Raw genomic sequence first — 13581 nt, forward strand, 5'->3', positions numbered from 1 at the left:
AACCCTGAATTTACTGCTGCTGCATTCAGTGATCTCTACTAAAATACTACCAATCTGAGATATGGACTATGAAAGTTAGCATTTTACCTAAAGTTGCCCAATTGAGGGTATAGTTAAGGAAGATGGGCCAAATCCTCAGCTTATGGAAATCACCATAGTTTTAATGAAGTAAATGAAGCCAAGGTGATTTACATCAGCTCAAAATCTGACCCACAATCTAGAATTAACAATGAAATAGTGGATTCCATCATTTAGGAGCCAAGATATAAATAAAAGGTATTTCCAGTAGTGTACATTCATACAGCACGTTACTTTTTCAGTCAGAGTTTTCTTCTCTGAAATTTGCTTCACTTCACTGCATATCACTCCTGAGATGTATGCAACCATTTTCCAAACTAAAAGAAAAGCTAATTTTAATTCAGGGGCTGCTTGATCCCTCAAAGCAGGTCAAAGTTGGGATAATTATGGGTATCTGACTGATGTTCAGATGCTTACATTCCCTGATGAATCCGTAAGTAACTCTATGTGATGGAAATATCTCACATTATTCTTGTGTTTGCCAGCTTGCAATGTCATTCCAGATGGCAAATACAAAAATAGCATGAAAAATTTCCTTCTGAAATGCAGGCTCTAAAAGCGTTTTGTTAGTCCTACAACAGATTTTCCAAGATGTTCCAACTGTCCAATCCTTATTAGCATAAAACACCCCAACAGGACTGTCTTGTAAAAACTTGGTTACAGTAAATTTCTGACAATTACTAATTTCTTTTCATTACTTATTAAAAGTGTATTTATTTCTTAACCATCTCATAAGAAATCTACCAGTACTTGTTTTTCTTTTCCTTGATGCATAGTAGGAGTATCTCCAGAGCAATAGAATCGTAAAGATCTCAGTTGTTAACATGAAAGTGGGACTGCTTAAATTTGATTACTGTGTTTAATGAAGTGTCACATTTATTTACAAGATGACATGATGAATCACATTACAGTTATTATAAATCAGCTTATAAGAATGGACAAATGGTTCAATAAAGCGATGCATTTACAAATCTAAGATGAACGCATTTGGGCTCGTTGTCATATTTCCCTTCTAAAAATATGACAGTGCACTGTTTGCTTTAGCCTAGAAGCTAAATTGGAAATTTTCTTTAAAAAAAAAAGTTAGCATTTTCTATCATTTGCACTGTATATTCTATGTCACTGGCCAAAAATGTTAGATCATTCACATGGGCAAATCCAGTTCACCTCAACCTACACATTAGTCTTACATATACATGTATTCAAAACCCCACCCCCTCCACAAACATACAGAAGATAAATATATTTTCTTCCACATCCCATTCGATATACCTACATCCTGCCAATCTCCTTCTGCATATCTTCTCCATTTACCAATATATGAATCCTAAAATTCTCAGGACTATCAAACTGACAATGCCCAAACAATCTCAAAAGCATAATCTTTTTATTAAAATAAAATTTCATCTGCATGTCTCAGATTGTCACTGTTCAGCACTTGCCCCCCTTTCTCCTTCTCTTAGAACAATAGTGGCTTGAGTTGCTCAAAGCCTGAAAGAACCAGGAACTAAATAAAAAGCCCTCCATTCTCTGCCCTCCCACCCTTGGATTCTTCATTAAAAAGGTCTTAGTTCACTTCCAGATCAAGGGAATTGGCTCATTTATGTGCTGCAACCTCTCTCTGCCTGACTGGCAAAGGAATTTGTATGAAACATTTTTTTGCAGCACATTTCTGTTTACTTCTCTTTGCCCTGCAGAAATGCTAATGCAGGTTCATTGCGTTAAACAGGCCGATAACGTTTGAGTGCACTCACATATGTGTGGACTGAAAAACAGTCACATATTGTGGGGCAGTGGAGATTCTGTGTGCGTGCGTGCGTGCGTGCGTGTGTGTATGTATGTGTTTTGGGGAGGAGGGGGAGGAAGCTTCCAAGTGGTTGAACTTACATTTTCATGCCACATGTGCATTTAGCTCTCTTTGAGTGACAGGTGTTCAACGATGCCATATAAGCTGCCAATATGTTATGAGACCATGGTAACAATTGCTCATCTCTGGGGAGCTGCGTGCTCCTTCGTTCTTCACAATGAGACATGAAAGAAATAATTTCAGGTGCCAGAAAAGGAACTCTGATAAAAGAAAACATTTCGGCTTTCGTGGCACTGGAGTTTACCCTGAGGCAACAGCTTTGATAAAAAAAAGTGTCTCTTTCTTTACATTCACAATTAATCCATGATTATCTACAAACAATCCTTTGGCCTGTAGGATACTGACAGATTTTTTTTTTTTGTACACTTCACCTCTGTTTTCCCTGCCACATGCATCTATTGTATCAGACAAATCTACAAACCCTGCTAATGTTAAAGACAGCTTCCCACCCTCCACTTTGGGGAAGTCATGCAGCTATCACATGTATATGTCTAGAATAGCTACTGTTAGCTAAAATATTAGCATATAATGTTCCTTCGGTTGTATATTTGAGAAAGATATAAAAGAGGACTATTGTTTCACATCTGAAGGGTGAACCAACACCCCTCCCTTCCCTTAATGGGTTGTGGCATCCATTCAAAAGAAAATTTTGGACCATTTTAGAAAGGTAAAACAAAGATTTTCTTTCAAGAAGTGATGTTATTTGTCTCTGCATTAATTGCCTTTCATTTGATATTGGTTGGATTTGATGTTTGTGTTGTTGGATGAGATTGCCAAGACTGCATTTCATTCTTAGGGCTAAGTACGCTGGGGGGGGGGGAGAAGGGGAGGGGAGTCACAAATGCCACAGGATGAATACTAGAGAGGTTAATATCTTAAATAGGCATTATTTCTCCTTGGGCTCCTCCAGGCATATTGGGAGTGCATAATCTCTTCCAAGAAGATTGCTCTTCCTGCTCCAATGGGGAATTGGTTCATGATCCCACCTCCTCACTGCCCATCTCCACCCCTTTTGGGGGATCTTGCACACAAGAAGGGAGAGAGTGAGAAAAAGTAACCAGTTCCTGTAGTCCCCAGAGTACGGTGACCACAAGGACTGCTATTGTAGGAGACTCTTGCACAGTCAGACAAGGTTACAGGCTTCTTATGCACCCTTCTGCCCTACCCACTTGTGCAAGGCCTGCTCTCAATCTGGCCTTTAACTGTTATGAGTAGAATCTGCCTTTACATAATCTCCCTTTACTAAAGAGCATGGAGCTTTCAGAGTTTATGCTCATGATGCACTGTTGCTAGGGAGGCTGGCTTGAGACCCACACCGCATACCAGACTTGTCGGCCCTTGAGTGCAAACTCTGGGAAGACCCCTCTTCAAACTTCTGTGAGATTAGGGGCATCCACAGGCTTTTTTAATCCCACTGGCTAATTTTACAGAACACCCTGATTTTCCCCCTGTTACATTTGGAAAATTGGAGCTGTACTCTGCATTCCTACAGACACAATGGGCCTCATTGTCTCCTAGGTATTGTTGGCTTCCCCTGGCGCAACCTCGGGATGTGGGCATCAGAGCTGCCTTTAAAACATGTGGCTCTGGGTGACTGGGGGGTGACCAGGATGTCTTGAGGATGTAATGATTCAGTACACCTTCCGGGCAGCTTCCATTGGTAGGGTTCCTGTGGAGCCATGGCTTCAACTTAGTGCTACCTTCCCTTGGTGGTGATGCTGCCATAGAGCACCGTAGCCCATACACCAATGGCTGTGGATCACACCTATTATATACACTTCTATAAATTTGAAATACTTACAGTAGTTTACCCCACCAATTATTTATTTTTTCTACAGACTATTTCCAAGGAAGAAAGCCTTCTTCATTAAACAAAATTAATTGACTGAAACCTCTTTCCCTTTAATGATGATCATACAGCCTCCGCTTCTGATTCCACCATTATAGCCAAAGACTAAATCTAACAGGTAGTCCACTGCCTGGACTGTAAATTAGGTGACCTCAGTAAAATTGCGGCTCCACTGAAGCCAATGGGAGTTTTGCCATTGACTTCAGTGGGGACAGGATTTCACAACTGTTTTCTATTCCCAGCCCTGTCTCTGATTTGTTGTGGGCTAATCTCTTAGGGCCACACTTTTAAAGGTATTTAGGTTCTTAAAGATGAAGATAGGTACCTAGAAGTGTTTTTAAAAGTGCCTAAGTGCCTAACTCCTTATGAAATCAATGGATTTAGGTGCCAAGATGCTTTTGAAAAACCTAGTAGGTGCCTATCTGCATCTTTAGGTGGCTAAATACCGTAAAAAATGTTAAACCCTTAGGTTTAAATTTTCAGATGCGTCCACTAATTTTGGGTGTCTCAATTTCTGGATGTCAAATCTGAGGTGCCTGATTTTCAGAGGACCTGAGCACTAAAAATCAGGCCCTGTGTGACTTATTCTGGGCACCCAAAAATAGTGAATAGTTTTGAAAATGTAGGCCTTCACTTCTCTATACCTCAGTTTCTCCATCTGAAGAATAGGGATAATTTTTCACTCTTGTAAAGTGCTTTGAAATCCCTGGGTAAGTGCAAAGAATTACCATCGTTATTAAATGCTTTAACCATCCCATAGGAAAGTGAATTCTTTCTTCTCATGTATCTCAGTCAGGTTGCTGAGTCTTCAACCTTAAGCGTGTGTCTTCTATTCAAGTTATATTCTGCAGTTTTGCAAGAGTCCAACCACAGAGAATGCTCTCTCCCAAGAGAAAATGACTTTTGGCAATACTACCTACCTCCTGGGGTACAAATAATTGAGAAATTTTTGCAAGAGAAGAGAAACAGCACAAGCTAGAGAAATCATCTTCTTCAGAACTCTTAAGAGAAACATATTGGGAAGATTTCAGCTACTATGATTGTAGAAACCTTCTCTTTCTGTTTCCTTTTTTCCTCTTCTCTGTCTATATCCATCTATCCATATGGACGGATGTCTCTTTTTGTTTATCACTCTCTCTCCCTCCCTTGCTTTTTGCATCAACATGCATCCTTGTCCAGTTTTATGTTACTGTCTTCCGACTAACCAACCAGCAATGCTTTTAAAGATGGGCTGATTTATGGAAAGGAATAAAAACAATCTGAAGGATAATAACAAACAGATTGGGGAGATGAAGGAATTATCAAGGAGCAAAACCATAGCACGGTATTGCTAGGTTATATACCGATAGCTCTCTTTTTCTAACAAGCAGCAGCATAAAGCTAGGTAGCTTTTCTTTTCCCCCTAAAACAAAGCTAGGGGGAAAAAAACCCACAAAGCCAGGCTTAGGTTTATATGGTTGTACGTGTTTCATGGGGGGGAAAAATCAGGACATTGTGAGCAAACTGGCTCTGCAATGGATCGACAAGGGTTTATTATTCTGAGCAGCACTCAATCAAATGTGGCCCCTATGAACAGAGAGTAATGTTGGCGAATCATCCTGGGGGCTTTTTTTCTGTGTGTGAGTGGTATCCATCTGTCAGCTGTCAGTGCCAGTGAGAGATATACAGAGCTGTCACTTCTTGTCAGCCAGCATTTGTGAGGCCTTTTGCAGCTGCTACATAACACATACTGTCCTTATTGAAGGCCGGCAAGGAGTCTTGGAGAAGATTCTGCTAGGCAGCGTGAAAAGCGGGGGGGAGAGAGATGTCAGGGCCATTCTAGGAGAACAGCTTTGACCCATCAAAGACTTAAGTAAAAGCTTAGCATTCTATTCTTTTCTGAATATTAATGATAATAAAATGCAGCTAGAAAGCTGAGGTAGTAACATAGCTACAGTATATGCTCTGTGTTTGGAGATTCCAGCTGCAGGTCTTGTATTCCTTTTGCTCCCTATGGAACCTGTAACAACAAATGGAATGCATGTATCCCTAAGATATCACACCTGAGGAGAGGTGGAGGTTGTGAAACATTCGGAAGAGTCAAAAACTCTGCTCTGAATGAAATGAGAAAGGGGACAAATATCTATTCCTCCATCCTCCCCAAGTTTTTGAAGGAGGTGTTTTGATCTGTACTAGGCTGGGGTTTCAAGGCACTGAAACCTGGTCAACTGTTTTCTCAAGATTTTGGCTCAAAGGTTTGAAGTCTCATGAGATCAGCTGTTCTTGTGAGATTTCCTCCACCTTGGGCTGCACTAGAACTGGCTCCAGAAAACAGGAACTTTTCCAGCATGGGATCTGATGCAGAATCTGATTCATAAGGCTTGGTTTGGGATCAGGGATTTTGTATCTAAACCACTTGAAAGACCTTATATTAGACAAAAAAGCTTGGAGCACATCTTACTCTTCTTTTCATACACTTTATAAGGAAATAAGATTATTTGGGCTTCAAAATAAAACAAAAATGGGCTTCTGGTCCATTAGTAGAGCTCCTAGGTGCTACTTGCAATACAAATAATAAATAATAATACTATAAAAATACATACCCAACTAGGATTCCAGGAAATTTTCCACAAATTATTATGAGTATAAACAACATTCTAAATCCAATGTGAACAATATGAAATGATTAAAAACTAAGTTAAGATAATAATCACTTACATTAGTATTTTTCAATATTGGGTGGTGTGTCAGACTACTCCAGGAGGAGCCAGGGCAAAGGAGAGGAGAAGTGGGGGTGGGGGAGTGCAGTAATTTTGGGAGCAGATGTCCATTGTTAAATGTAAACATCAAGTGTTCCACGGACAGGTTATTCATTTAGTTTATTTAAAATATTTTTATTTAAAAGATGCAAAAAGTATTATAATTTATCTTGGAGTTGCTAGAAAGCTGGCTCTGTTAGACTACCAATTTCAGATAGACATGGTTTAGCTCACATTGCTGCAACTAAAACAACAATGACTGTTTCAATGAATATGTCTAATAACATCAAGAAATCCACATTAAGCATTTTTAACTCAATTAGAGCTCGTCAGAAAGTGTGATTTTTTCCCCCCCCCAAAATTTTTATTTTGGGTGAAAAATTGAACATTGAAAACTGAAAATGGTCATCTTTAAGCCAAAATTGAAAATTGTGATTCAGAAATGCTGTTGCAGTGTTTCATAGGAATTGTAACTGGAATGCCTCATGCCCCCAGGGTCTTCTATTGGCTGGTTTCGCTGGCTGGTCTACATCTCTCTCTCTCTCTCTCTCTCATAATTCACAACAGTCTCTTCTCTTGCCGAGCAGAGACAGTGCATCCTGGAGGCCCCTAGCTAAGGTGTATCATGGGAGATTTAGTCAGGGCAGGAAATGTCAAAGTCAGTGACAGAGAAGAATGGAGGCATATGGCACATGAACTACAGCTCTCATGAGGCAGTCTGGTGGTATTTCCTAACCGAAATTTTTGGGGGGACTTGGGGGTTTGGGTTTTTTTGTGTTTTTTTTTTTAATAAAAAGTCAAAATTTTTCATGGAAAGCAAACACTTTTCTGAAAAAAGTTGTTTCGAAAATTGTCTATGAGCCCTAGGAACTATTCTCAGAAGTCATTTAGGGCCTAAGGCTAAAGATTTGCAGCCTACTCAATGCCTCTCCGGAGATACTGAGCACCCTCAACTTCCATTTAAGAGAACAGGAGTTGAAGATGTTAAGCACAACAGAGAACTATCCTTAATGAACTGCTTTGGTTGAAAAGTATGAAAACCATATCTCTAAACTGGGCCATAAAGAAAACCTTCACACTTCCACTCAAAGGCACAGGTACACATCAAAACCTCAAGGTTGTAGGAGTAATGCTGTCAGTGACCCATTTGGAGGTTGTACTGCGCTATGACTTAAGTCCAACAAAAGAAAATTGACTGGATTACAACCGATTGCCTTATGAACACTACTCTTTCCTGGGACAGGACAAGAGAAATGTGCTGCTTCAGAGATGAGGGAGGAGGGGCGGCTCTACCAATTTTGCCGCCCCAAGCAGTCACTGAGGAATTGCCGCCGCGCCCAGAAGAGCGGTGGAGCTGCTGCCCAAAAGCCACCATGGTGGGAAGAGCAGCGCAGCTGCTGCCAAATTGCCGCCACAGGACACGGGCAATCGCCCCATTCTGATTGCTGCCCCAAGCACCTGCTTGGAAAGCTGGTGCCTGAAGCCAGCCCTGTGGGGGAGCATGATAAGATTTATCATGACTAAGAAGCCCAATGAGCCTAAGGCTCTTTATAAACTTAATTATTCTCAGGGATGGAAAGTGACAGGCCTGAAGTAAATTGGGAGTGAAGACCTGAAGCTTGATTATGGCATATTGTTGTCTAACACTTTTTTCAGTAGACTCTAGTGGAGAGAAGGACACTATTTTTGGTATGTCACATTGCCCCAGGTTTCCCACTTCAACCCCTTTTTTCCACTCTAGCTCCCTTTCCCCTGCAACAGCCACTCCACTCTTCCTAGACTATCCTCTTTTCCCTCAAGTCATTATACTGCCCCCCAACTGCTTTCCCCTAGTCACTTCTTTGTCTCTTAACAACCTTACTTATCTGGCTCTTCAGTAGACAGGCTATTGGGTCTAGTCCCACTGAACTGGTAGAAGAACACAGCAACAGCAGGATCAGGGAACAGTAGAAAGGAAGTTGGAAGAGGAAGGAGCAGTAGAACTGGGTTCTAAGGCACAGATCAAAAGGGCTGCCAAAGGATCTAAGAAATTTATTTGAGATTTGTTAGTCTCTAAGGTGCCAAAAGTACTCCTGTTCTTTTTGCGGATACAGACTAACATGGCTGCTACTCTGAAACAAAGGATCTAAGTAGAAGGAGCAGAAATGGGCATTAGCAGCCTGAGCTGGGTGTCTGAAGGAGCATGACAGACCCAACAGGCAAAATCATTTTCTGAGGGAAGTAGATTCCCCAGGGCATAGGGCATCTAGAGTAGAGGCTGTAGATTCCGTAATGATAAAGTAGCTGGAAGAGGAACTGTAGAGTGAGCTCAGTGAGGAACAACTATGCAGGAAACTTTGTGGACATAGTGGGGCACCAGGACACATAAACAAAATCCACCTGTCTGTCTGATATCTCACAAAATGCATATAGTTGAGAGTTACAATTCTCTCCAGCTGAATTTTCTTGAAGGTATCTCAAAGACTTGATATATCAGTTAAAAAATCTCATATTTCCTTGTACCCACATGATAACATTGGGAAATGCAGTGAGAAGAATTTGCACTGTAATGGCCAAATTCTTCCTTCAGATGACTTCAGCAGGAGCAGCGTGAATACCATTGGGCAGAATCTGGCCCTAAGAACTAACTGATATGTGTAAAGTTAAGCAAATATGCACATTTTTGCAGGATTGGGGCCCAAGGAATGTGCAGAGGGAAGGAGCCGCTTGCATTGTACATATTTTAAATAAATACACGTGCCTTACACAGGCAAGTAGTAAACAAGCAATGACCAAGATCATTATAGGTGTGGCTGCTAAAACTACCCATTATTAAGGTTGCCCAACACTTCCCATTAGAAGACCTTTTTTCAGTTTCTTATAATGTTGCCAAACTTTAACTGTTCTAGTTGAAATATTCTATGCCTGGGTCTGCCTCAAGCTGAATATTTCTGGAAAATTTCAACCATATCAGGTCAGCTCTTTCCAAGAGCAAGGCTAGGGAAAAATACATGGTTTTACACTTAAAAAAATTCTGGCAACCATTCCTTTTAGAAACTCTGTTACTCTCCTGCCTTAGAGCAGAGACTTGAAGTTTGGAAGGGTGGTGGTCTTTCTGTCAGGGAGGTCTTTTTCTGTTCTTGTGCAAACCTGCCAAAATTTGGCCAAGTCATAAACCACTGAAAAATATCTGTTTGCACATGTTCTATAGAAACTTCTTAGATTTTAGCAGCTAAAATCGCCCAAGATTCCATCCTCACTGAGCATGCTCCATTACTCCACAGTTCCTAGTGCTGACAAGACTGTGCATTTGTCATCCCCACAAAATAACAGGATGCTCTCTCCAGACTAGAGGCTGGGGCAAACCCAGATTTTCCCTGTTATGGTTGCTTGCAACTGCTTCAGGCTGTGGTGTGGCCACACACCAGAATTGAGATCAGCGAGTCTGTTCTGCCACTGCTTTCTGTTCCCCCAGGGGCCCAGGCAATATAGAAAAGAAAACCATCAATTCCAAACGCCCAGGGGACAAGAGCCAGAGGTGGACAGGATAGTCTGTGCAACCTTAATTTGTCCTCTTGTGCACATGCATTATGATACAGTCTTTAATTACATGATCACATACTAGTTTTTCCACAGGACTCCTGCCTCATTCAATGCACAGGATGGACCTGTTCTGGGAATGAATCAGGAGGCTATTGGCTGTAGGACCTCTGCTTCTTTTGTTGTAGAAATTTTATGGTGTGTAGGGAATGAGTAAGGCTACATTTTAGTCATGGGTATTTTTAGTAAAAGTCACAGGTAGGTCACAGGCAGTAAACAAAAAGTCACAGCCTGTGACCTGTTCATGACTTTTACTATATACCCCTGACTAAAACTTGGGGGGAGGGACTCAGGGGATGGACCTCCCCTCCAGGTAAGCACCTCCATGCATCCCAATCCCCAGACCGGAGCTCCCCCACACTCAAACTCCTGCTGCTGGGGGAGAGGGGGCTGAGACTGCCCCAACAGCAGCTAGTGCACCTTGTCCAGGGGCAGCCCGAGCTGCTCAGGTGGCCCAGGGCCAGGCACATCAGCTGCTGAAGAAGTCACTGAAAGTAACGGAATCCATGACTTCAATGACAAACACGGAGCCTTAGGAATGAGTGAAGAGATTTCAGGAAGAGAAAAGACAGTCTCATGGTCAAAGCATCTGAAAGCTGCCCTGGAGAACTGAATTCTATTCCTGGGTCTGCCACAGAATTTCTATGTGATGCTGGCCACTTTTCACAGATGGTCACTTATTTTCTGGGTGCCTGACTTGGGACCCTGGAGTTACAGAAGTGATGACCACTCACAGCTGCAATTGAAGTCAATGGGAAGTGTCTTTGAACATATAAAGTTCTGTATAATGCTATGTACTCTGAAAAATCAGGTTCAGCATCTCAAATTGGGCACCCAAAGTTAGTTGGTACTTTTGACTTTAATTCCTCGGTGCCCCAGTTCTACATCTGTAAAATGGGTTTAATACTAAATCCTCCCCTCACAGGGGTGTTATGAAAATTAATTCATTAGAATTTGTGAAGCACTCATATATTACCAGAGGTTAGAGGTCTGTTTCAGGAGTGGGTGAGTGAGGTTCTGTGGCCTGCAAAGTGCAGGAGGTCAGACTAGATGATCATGATAGTCCTTTCTGGCTTTAAAGTCTATGCCATGGTCTACACTGGGGGAGAGGGGTTTGACCTAAGATACGCAACTTCAGCTATGCGAATAGTGTAACTGAAGTCGGCATATCTTACGTCGACTTACCTGGCCATGAGGACGGCAGCGAGTCGACCGCTGCCGCTCCCACATCGACTCCACTTCCACCTCTCACAAGCTGCAGTTCCAGAGTCGACTGGGAGCACGTTCGGGGATCAATTTATTGTGTCTAGACGAGACACGATAAATTGATCCCCGATAGATTGATCACTACCCACTGATCTGGTGCGTAGTGAAGACCTGCCCTATAAGTTTATTAAAGTGATGAGCACCACAGAAATGCCCATAAGGAAATGAATAATTTCTATCTTCAGAACCGGTTTGAATAGCATGCAGTAAATAAGGCACAGGCCACGCACTGAGCAACAAAGAGAAAACAAAATATTGAATAGCTGCTCACTAAGTGAGCACCATCCATCCAGTGCACTGAGTAAGCCAGGCATCCTATGGAAAAAACAATAAGTGATCATGTAATTAAAGAGTGTATCATAATGCATACACTCAAGCAGGCCTCATTAGGATTGCACAGGCAACCTCAATTCTAGCATTTCCAGGCTTTTGGGGACCTGACTTCAAGGTTCTTTTAACAGTTTTCTGTGTGTATGTAACACATACATTTATCTATACTATCACATGTTCTATACACTAATATATATAGTGCATTTTAGGATATATATATATAAATTGCTGAGTTGGTGGTGGCCATGTTACTCATGAGTGACAAACTATGTGTGTGTTACTGAAGTCTTCCCAAACAAGTTACAGAACAACACACCACATAATTTGTTTCTGCTACATTTTAGAGAAAAGCCTTTAGAAAATTATTTAGATTTTTTAAAATATTTTATTGGTGCTGTTCTTGTATCTCTTCACCTTTAAAGCCAAATTGCCTTAGTTACTATGTACAGCCACTGCGGGGAAAGAAATACTAGAATAAATTCAAAAATCCCTTTATAAATCATCAAAAGAAGCTTTTCAGTGTCACAGAAATATTGTGAGAAGTGACAGATCAGTAACTGAAATGTTAAAATCCTTACAAGCATGTTGTAGTTATCAAAAAATGAGCATTATAAGCCAGGAAATTCAGAGTTAAGGTTCAACTTAAAAGGAACCTGAGACAGATGTTAGGCCACGACTTCAAGGAATGGGTGCGAGTAAGATTTATTAGGCCAAATTCATTCCATTCAAACCCATTGAAGTCAACAGAGCTTTTGTGGTCACTGATAAGAAGACATTGTTTGTAATGGATGGGTAAGACAGTCTGACTCTCAGATTTTGTCAGGTTGTCTGTACATGGACAGATTTAAGGTGGTTTGGGCATCTTAACCATGAACTACTATAGTTTCAGATGTTTGAATTCCCTTTGTTTATACATAATACTAATCTTTCTTGCCATTTAAATAAATATTTTTGTCCATTTTGACCATTAAGTTACTATTGTGGAGTCCCAGCTTTAGCTTCACTGTCTCAAAGAGTTTTGTCTGGATTTTATTTTTTTATTGTCTTGCTTCATTAGATAACTTTTTATTGCCATCTTTGCAGCTGTGAATGAGATACCATAGGAAGGCACAATAAACATTCAGTAAGTTCCATATCTCATACTACCAGAGCACACCATTCTGGAAAGTAGTATAACTTTCTGCTTATTTCAAAGTAAAGAATCTTGTGGAATTTATCTCATCTTTTGTGGGTAAGATATATACATAACTGTTTAATAGTCTAACTAGGCCCCAGTCCTGAAAGTAGCTTAATATGAGCACGCCCCCAATTACTTCAATGAGGATCCATGCAGTGAAGTCCATGAGGAGGAGCAGCATTGTTTGCATGAATCCAATTGCAGGATTGGGACCTTTGTTAGAAGGAGTCCATATGAATGGACCCTCTAAATCTGTCACAGCAGATTATCAGTGAGGATTTCTAAACAAACAAACAAACAAACAAACAAACAAAAAACAACGACCAGTTTTCCTTGATACTAAAAACATAATGCCTTTTAGGCATTATATCTATTTTCTGAGGGGTCTGAAGACATACAATCTCAGCAAAAAAAAAAAAAAAAAGTACACGAAACTGTATTACTTCACTTGAAATACATCTGAACAGCTGTTTCTCACACAAGGTGTTATCTTTTTAAATGATTGCAAAAAAGAGACATAAAAGCCAACAATGTTAACACATACAGCAATCTACATTTCCCTTGCATCAAAGCTGAAAGAGAAGATGGGTCAAGCTGGTACATGGAAAAAAATCAGACACCCCCCAAACAGGGGTGTTCCTTTGCCAACAGAGATGTCAGCAGTTTTGTTTAATGTAGTTACTTTGAACACTACAGC

This window comes from Dermochelys coriacea, chromosome 2 (genome assembly GCF_009764565.3).
Source record: "Dermochelys coriacea isolate rDerCor1 chromosome 2, rDerCor1.pri.v4, whole genome shotgun sequence".
Classification (NCBI taxonomy): domain Eukaryota; kingdom Metazoa; phylum Chordata; order Testudines; family Dermochelyidae; genus Dermochelys; species Dermochelys coriacea.